This window comes from Lemur catta, chromosome 14, assembly GCF_020740605.2.
Source record: "Lemur catta isolate mLemCat1 chromosome 14, mLemCat1.pri, whole genome shotgun sequence".
Taxonomy (NCBI): domain Eukaryota; kingdom Metazoa; phylum Chordata; class Mammalia; order Primates; family Lemuridae; genus Lemur; species Lemur catta.
The window spans coordinates 43,427,637-43,437,007 of record NC_059141.1 but is presented as its reverse complement, the minus strand read 5'-3'; the positions used below and the strand labels follow the sequence as shown (position 1 = coordinate 43,437,007).

Sequence of the window (9,371 nt, the reverse complement as noted above, 5' to 3'; positions counted from 1 at the left end):
CCACAATGCTGCTTTTATACGCAGAACTAAACAGACAAGCACAGAGTCACTATTGCGGTTAGAAGTTGGCAGCATGGGAAGGGATGGAACAGGTGAGGAGTAGGGGTGTTAAAAAAAATACAGCCCCCCTCCCCCCCTCAACTGGGGTGCGGGGGGCGGGGAGCGGGGGGGGGGCGGAACTTGGTCTGCTTCAACCCAAGAGGAATCAGAAGATCAAAAGCAGTTTGGGAAGGCCAGAACCGTCAGGAATGGAGGGAGGAGGAAAATCGATGGAGTCGGGGGACTGTTTGGCAACTGGGGTAAAGGGATTGCCCTCCCCCTGCTGGGATCCCCCCAGATCCTCCGGTTTGGCAGGAAGCGGGCAGCCTGCAACCCCCAGGGGCAGTTCTGGGGTTGCCAGATGCTCCAGGCAGGAGGCCGAGGGGGCTCACAAAGGCTTGCCCTCCAGGGAGATGAAGGCATTGCCGTCCAGCTTCTCTGCCAGAGTGCAGTGGTCCTCATGCTTGTAATTCATGCTTGATCCCTGTCCGCTTCTTGACGGCGTCCTTGGAGCTAGCATAGATCATTTTGCTCTTAAGGGGTGCACACTCAGAAACACCAGATCCTCCTTCTTACTCTCCTGGGTCTCATAGGTCGCGTCATAGAGGGCATAGTGGCAGTCCTTGTCTGGAAGCATCTTGACAAAGGTGGCCTAGGATCGTCCACAGTCTGGCCCACGTCATCTACCAGGATCTCCTTGCCCTCCTCCAGGACGATGTTCTTCTTTGTCCTCACTCAGGCAGAAGAGCACTGCCTTCTTGCACTTCTTCACCTCCCGACTCACCATTTTCTGTTTATAGGCTGATGAGGCAAATGTATATACCCACGTGCCCTCCAGCCCATTCAAGATATGCAATATTTCCATCACCTCAGGAAATTCCCTTGTTCTCCTTTGCAGTCAATCCTTCCACAACTCTAACTGTGAGTCCCAAGAAACCACTCTTCTGATTTTTGCATTATAGGTTAGTTTTGAGTGTACTTGTTATTTCAGATAAATTGAATCATGCAGTATGTACTCTTTTGTGTCTGACTTTATTAGTCCAGCCTCTTTTTGAGATCCACCTATTTTTCACATGTATCAATAGTTAATTCCTTTTTATTTCTGAGTAGTATTCCATTGAACGAAGATATTCCAAAATTTTTCATCCAATTGCCTGTTGATAAACATTTAGGTTATTTACAGTTTGGGCTATCATGAATAAAGCTAGTAGGAGCATTCATGTATACATCTTGAAGTAGAATTTGCTGGTTCATATGATAAATGTAAGAGCATTCCAGTTGCTCCACATTCCCACCAATGTTTGGTATTATCAGTGTTTTTAATTTTTGACATTCTAGTGAGTGAGTAGTGGTATCTTGATGTTATTCAAATTTGTGGATAGCAGGGTGGTTCACACCTGTAATTCCAGCACTTTGGGAGGTTGAGTAGGGAGGATTGCTTGAGGGCAGGAGTCTGAGACCAGCCTGGGCAACACAGAGAGACTTCAGTCTCTACAAAAAATTTTTAAAATTAGCTGGGTGTGGTGGCGTGAGTCTGTAGTCCCAGCTAATTAGGAGGCTGAAGCAGGAGGATTGCTTGAGCCTAGGAGTTTGAGACCAACCTGAGCAACATTGAAAGACTCTGTCTCTAAAAAAATTAAAAAGAAAAGAAGAAAAAGAAAAAAAAAACACCCCCAAATCCATTTGAAACTGTTGGGAAAAAACCTACATAAAGCTCCTTTAAAGAATATAACATAACCTACAACCAGCGTTATAACCAATGTTTCTTTTATATGTCTATTATTATGTTATAAAAGCATGTTCTTGCTATTATAGCAACAAAATCTACTACAAAGAATATTAGGATAGGCATCAAGAAACCTGGAGCCTTTATCCCACCTCTGCCACTCACTAGCTCTGAAACTCTGGACAGATCATTCATTCTTCACCTACAAAATTGGGATTGTAATAAATGTTTCTCCCTCCTGAGAATAAAAGGAAGATAAATATCTGCAACAGTTCCTTGAGTTGCAACATAATTCAAGGCATTATTATTTTTAGTACAAAAAGCCTAGAAATAAGTACCATATTGTCCTAACATTTTTATTATTTTAATTAGTAAAAATTGTATGTTTTCCATGCGGCTTTTATTTGGCTCTTTGTGCAAGAAGTAGACAAAAAAAGTTATGTGAAAAGAGAGAAATAAGAAGAGGAAATAAATGAGACAACTTTGATTAATGTATTATGCTAAAAATTACTGCCAGAAATGAAAAGGCAATTCTAAATTAGATAGCTACAAGACATGAAATCCCCTTCCCGAGCTATTGCAAACCAAAGCTCTGTGAGAGAGAATGAAGCTAAACAAAAAACATATGGCATTATAAAAATGAAGTATCAGAAAACTCAAATAGCTAAATGGTCTCCATGATTAGAACTAGAGAAGGCATATTAGCTAGTAAGTGGATCCCATTGTCAAGACAGAGTATGGAGACCTCTCTGAGGATCAATATGTTCTCTTCTGACTCTCTATCAGAGTAAAAGGCTGTGCATCAGCAGTTTCTGGTCCTTGATCTAATTCTGAAAACTCTGGGGGCCTGGGGCTAACTATTGACTCTCAACAGTCAGTTTCATCTTCTATCACGAAGGACAACTGCCTCCAAAGGCAAACAACATCAATCTTAAGATTTTTCTATCTAGTTGGTTGAAAACCCATTTAGCACATTTTAGGATTATAAATAGCAGCTATTGTTTATTTTCATTTTAAAAATATGAGAAGATTCAGTACCTTTAGTCTGAAAAAGGCAAAGACTAAGAAGACTTAAAAAAGTAATGAATTGTATGGATAAATTTTTTTAAAAATCACTTTGTCCTTAACATGCTTGGATAAGAGATTTCTCTTTTGAAACTTGAGTAAGATGCACTCAGGACAAACAAAAAGAAGCTCTGTGTTGAACCATGGGATTCATAGGTGTGAGTTACCATATCGCTGTCATACAAGTATTACAACTTTCTGATTACTTGTCTGAATTATCAGTTCCTTGAGGGCTGGGTCTTAGTCACTGTTGTGTCTTTAACAGTTGAAGGATTCTTGATGAATGTTAATTCTCTTCATCCTTCTTAGGCCCACTTCTCTGTTGGAGGGTCTGTAGTCCCTAACCCAAATAAAAAGATTTCTTCCAGCATGGGAAGATTATCCAATTACTTTTAAGTTCCAGGAGTAGCTCGAGAAAAGGAAAGGAACAAATAAGCAACACATACTCAGTTCATTTCTGCTTTATTTGTTCTGTTTCCATGATGATGATACTTTACATTTATTATTAACAGTGCTTACTATAAACACTGTATTCTTACCCAAAATAATTATCCAAAATAATTTTTATATTAGAGATATTCATAATTCCAACATAAGGTCATAACATAGCAAATAATTTGGGGAAAGTCCGAGATAGTTAAAAAATGATATAAAAAAGCAAATCTACATCTACAGAAAATATATAAACAATGTATAATCTAAATTGTGATTAGAAGCCATGGACAGACAAGGATAAACTCTCAGTAGTGGGATAAACTCCCACTCCATACCCACTAATTCAGAAATTTTGGGAATGGGATGCAGCAATCTGTGCCATGACATCCTGATGCATGCTTCAGTTTGGGAACAACTGCTCTAATCTGTTCATATTATCATCCTTATTTTACCAATGAGGAAACATGAGCTCATACATAATTCAGCTAATAGAGCATCAGACAAGATCTAGGCCTTGTGACTCCAAATTTTGAGCACAGTATTGGAAGAAAAAAATAAGGTTACAAATCAGAAAATCTCTGATTCCTTAGCTTTTGTTAGCTTAGGTAGAAAAAAACTTACATAGAACTTCTTAGGCCTCAGAGACTTCATCTGTGATATAGGGATAGTAATAATGTACTAGCTCCAAAGAGTTTTTGGAGAGAAACAAATTAGACAATGTATGCAACCATGATTTTAGGCCATAAATATTCATAAAATTTTGATTATCATTTCTGCAGTTTTTTGATCTTAAGAGAAAATATGTTCTTAGTTGCTATTCCATGTTTCTAGATACAGGTTCTACAATCAACTTTTGAATACAATCTACTTCTAATTTTAGTTTCTGCTATGATAAGTTTTTCCTCCAAGTTACAAAATTACACAAGCTATAACTTTACTCAAGACAAAATTATGATGATCCATATTTTTGTACAGAGAAAAGGGATAGGGTTATGTGACATTTTTCTACAAAAGAATCAAGGGATTTTCATTTAACAAAAAATTTTCTCTAGGATGAGATGACGTGTATCTTAGCTTTTAGTTCACAAGAGTGTTTTTCACAAGTAAATTACCATTCTACATTTATTTTATACAACTGCAATTTTTAATGTAACACTGTAGCCTAGGTGGCCTCATAAACTATATATGCGTTCACTATTTTAAAATAATTTTGTTATGAGGTATTTTAATATCATTACAAATAACTCTGAAACTACAAAAGGATATAAAAAAAGAAAAAAAACTGAAATGCCTGTATTTCTACTACCCAGCAATAGCTGCTTTTAACATCTTGGTTTTCATCTTTCCGGAATGTTTTATATATGCATGACACACATACATATTTTAACAAAATAGAGCATCTGATTTTACCACTTGTCAGCATATTGTGAAAATATTTCCAGGTAATCATTTCTGCTTCATCAGTCTAAATGCCTACATTGTATTCCATTGGATGGATGGATATGAGATTAACCAATCACTTACCGGACATTTACATTTCTCTAGTTATTTCTCTTCTATAACCAATGATTCGATGAACACTGCACACTGCTCTGATCATCCTCTCTGAATACATTCTTAGCGTTTCTGGACCAAAGAGAAGTATATTTTTAAGGCTTTTGATTTATAACCCAAATTGCCTTTGCAGAAAGGTTGTACTAACTTCTACTCTCGCCAGTAGTATACCACTGCCAGTTTTCCAACATCTTCCTCTTTGGAAAAATATATTTTCCATTCTAATATGTCAAAATATGTCAAAAATGATATTTTGTTGTTATTTGAATGTGCATGTATTTGATTACTAAAGAGGTTGATCATCTTTTCATATGAGTAGCAGACACTGTGGGGCCTTCCATATCCTCCGGCTCCCACCTCTACAGCCACTGGCTGCTTACTCAGAGGACCTGTGACTGCTGAGAGGGTTCTATTTGGTGTAAAGGCAGGGAAACTGTGCAGGGCAAGTGGGAAGTGCCAGAGAATTAACACCCCCAGGAGCAGCCTCAACCAAGTCCAGGGATAAATACCCCAGCTGCACCCTGGATAACTCCAGGGAATGTCTCACACTCTCTCCCACAGTTCCCTGGCAGGGCTGAGTCCCAGCTGCCCACAGAGGAAATGGCTTGATGATGTACCCTCTGCTGGCTTCCTTCCCTTCCCTATTTCACTTCTCCACTTCTTGTCAGTGTTTTCTAGGGTCATCTCCCAAATAAACAACTTGAATTGAATCCTTATCTCAGGGTCTCCTTTTGGGCTAGGAATCCAAAGCAAGATAATATGCCTTTTCTTTTTTTCCCCTTATTTAGTTAATTACCTGATCATTCATATATTTTTCCCATTTTGATATTGGAATTAGAATTATTAATACCTATTTTAAAATATTACGAAAGAGAAATATTTCAGAAGGGCAACCCTAATACACAAATCAGAAGCTTGATAGACAATTACAGTTAGCATCAAATGCAAAGTGTCTTACTAAATAGGTTAAAATTTGAAGTATTATATGTTATTAACAGTAACTATTATACTCAAAGCTAACTGCCCCCTCTTTATCTTAAATGTGCCATATTTAACTAAAGGTTTTCTTGGAGGTATAAATGAACTACCATGTAGCAAAAGGAAAAAACGCCAGGCAAACTCATGAGAATATTTTAGCCAAGGTGCACTAAATGTGTTGAGTGCTATAAGAAAAGCTACATTCAAAAATGCAAATAGCCTCAAAATAGACTGTGATCATTTGTAAGGAGCAATAAGGGTTCAATGAGAAGTCTGTTGAGAAGGTTTAAAATGGAGACATATTTGGGGTCAGATGACATTTTCTAGTATCTAAAATCAATACGTTCTTAATTAAAGCAACAATCTCCCAAGAAGACTCTGAAAGGCATAAACAATGTTAAACTAAGCTGGATTAGAGCCCAGAAAGTCAACTAGACTAGGAGTGCATACAACTAGGCAGAAAAAAAAAAAGAAAAGAAAAAAGACACACACACACACACACACACACTTGCAAAAGCGAATAATGATTTGGAATGGAGGGAGGCAGGGAAAGGGGTACAGACGACAAAAGAAAATTGCCAATTTGAATCTTGCTCTGGGCCAGGAATCAGACAATCACTCCAGAAGAATCTGTTTAGAGGCCATTCCTCCAGCTGCACAATTTAAACTAAAGCATTTGCAAAGGTAACACCAGGACAGTCTAGACAACCTGTATTAACTTGCCTTGTTTGGGCAATGAAAGTTTTTAAGGAGGACACACAGAATACAAATCCACAGGAGTCAAACATAAAAGCCTCTTCAGGGCTGTGACTACCTCCAACTTCCAAGCTACCTCCAGCAGAGTTAAAAGAAAAAAATATGACTCAGTCATTGTAATGTATTTTATCAGGACAGATCCTAATGTTTTCCTGAATTTACAAGATATACTAAGGCTATGTGTCTACAGAATAGCAAAACCCAGAAGAAATACAGAAAATTTGGTCCAGACTAGAGTCAATGCAAATGATGGCTGTGGGAGCCCAAATCTGGTTGTTTGAGATTTATTAAAAAATAAATGTTCAATAACCCATCAGCTCTGTGCTAGTCTGATTCAAAGAGCTCACGATCTAGTCAGGAGGAGATTCCCCTGAACGTATCCATCTCAAACCAAAGATTTACCTACTTAAATACATTTATTTGATGCTCATCCACACACTTCCACTAAATAAAGACCATTGAGTACGTTGTCTGCCTTCCCATGTACTCAATTCTCCATGGCAGCAGCACCATCAACTAAATAAGCAAGGACCTTGGGGAAACTTCATTAAAGCACATTATTACTTAATATCAGTCAGACTTGGTTTTTCTGTGATAAAAAAATACTACCCCCAAATCTCAGTGGATTAATCTAACCCAAGTTTCCTTCTTGCTCACACTACCTGTTCCACGTGAGTGAGCAAAAAAACATGCTCTGCATCACTGAAGGGCTTGGGCTGATGATAGCTCAGCCACCTCACAGCCGCACCACCTGGGACACGTGGCCGGGAAGGGGCGGTGGAAGGAAAGGGAGAGACTGGGGAATCCCACAGATGTCACCTCTGCTCATGTTTCATTGGCCAGAGTTCACCCTGCGGCTTCTTCCAACTACAAGAGGTTGAAAAGTGCTGTGTCTAAAAGAGGAAAGGGGAGGGGAGGGAACTGGATGTTGGAGTCATTTCCACATACACATCATAATGATCTGGAACTTTGGACAATTTCCTAGCACAAAGTTAAGATAGAAACAGATGTTGGGAGGCAAAGCTAAGGATATACAACAAAAGGTATGAGTCATGGTTCAGAGGTCCCAAACCAAGGCCAGCAGTCATCTATGAAGGAGGTGCCAGGGCTGTAAACAAGGGAGGGAGCAAGCATTCAAATCCCAGAAATGTCTTATGGCAAAGGCTACCTTGTCATAAAGCTATTTTAATTGACTTTGTTTTCACACAAAGTGACATTTTCCTCAGGCATCTTAAATCTGTCACTTGATATCTGACATCACCCCATCTGCATTTCTCAAAGTATGGTCCTTGCATCATAAGGAACAGATATACCTGAGTGGCTTCACAGAAATACAGATTCCTAGGACCTACCTACCCAAGGTTTTATGAATTAGAATCTCTGAAATGGGGGTCCTGGAGTCTGCTTTTTATCAAGTATCCCCTAGGTAATTCCAATGCATCCTAAACGTTAGGATTCTCTGTTGTAAACTTCTGCCAGGACCCAGGGAAAGTGTGAGGTCTAACTTGGGTTTAGGCCCTGGGAGAATGCCTACCTCGTCCTAGTCACAAAGAAGAGCCTGCCCCAGTGCAGAAGGCATTTGGCAAGATCAAGACTTTGCGATTAGGTTAAACAGGGGTTTTCCCGAGGGAGAAAGATTTGGTAGCATGGAAACTTGGTTTATTTTGAGACCCTGCTTAACAGAGTAGCTTCAAGGACAACAGAATTTATAGGTAGGTCTCCAACAGATTGGCAATGGTGGGGATGGAGAAGAGCCCGGTTTCTACTGTTGAGTTTTGGAAACGGTTAGGTGGATCAGGTGTGGGCCTTGGGACTTCCCAGCACATGCTACAAGTGCTACTCCTGTGTTACGCGAGGGGTTGGGGAGTGTGAATCCTGAACCCTCTTTGCTGAGATTCAAGGGGGTAGGGGGAAGCAAGCTGTCAAAAAACACTGTCATGGCTATTAGACACTTTTCCTAAATAAAAAGAAAAGCACATACCAGGAAATTATAAAATAGAGTTATTACGCACTTTACAGGAGGGAGGAGTGAAATCAAATGAATGCACCAGAAGATTTTGAAATATTCACCACTCAGAAAAGTTAATGGTGAATCATGGGTTAAACTTCTTGCTCTGAAACACTGAGAAGAAATCTCAGTATTTCTTCCTCTAAATGAAGATTAGGAGTCTTGGGGTTGAAAAATAAAAATATGTAAAAAGAAGAATGATGATGTGTACGTATATGGAGGGGTATCTCCAAAATGTAAAGCATCTTTAGGCCCTGGGAGATTCTTTTACCATCACAGAAGAAATCATTTTGTTTGAATGGAGACATTTATTACCTGCAGAACAGACAAACCCTCTGTGAGCTCTTCAAAGATACAATCAGGAAGTGAGCTATCTTTGGAAGTATAACACCGTGCCCTACGTGACATGGGGCCGAAGGTCAACATCCCAGGTCTGACAGTGGGTGAAAAGTTCAGACCATGGTGTTAAGGAGGAGAGACAAGACACTGAGCACATTCCACAATGTTTATGTATTTCAAAACACCATGTTGTACACAATAAATATATATAATTTCTATTTGTCTGCTTAAAATAATTAATTAATTATGTTTTAAAAGCTACTGAGAGCAGTGGCTCTCCATAAATAGAATGAATGAATGATGTCCTAACTACCAGGAGCAATGCTGTCCTTCAGGGTCATCAACATTAGCGGCTATTAATATGCACTCTGCAAGTCTCAGTGGCTTAACAGTCAAAATTTATTTCTTTCTCACCTCCTTGCCCAATACAGATTGGAGACTGTCCCCTAGGCAGTGACTCAGAGATCCGGG

The 9,371-nt window shown here is 39.2% G+C and overlaps 1 pseudogene; it reads right to left on the bottom strand.

Moving 5' to 3' along the window:
* Positions 1 to 427: 427 nt before the first annotated feature.
* LOC123649737 lies at positions 428 to 826 on the bottom strand (annotated as a pseudogene).
* Positions 827 to 9,371: the final 8,545 nt, after the last annotated feature.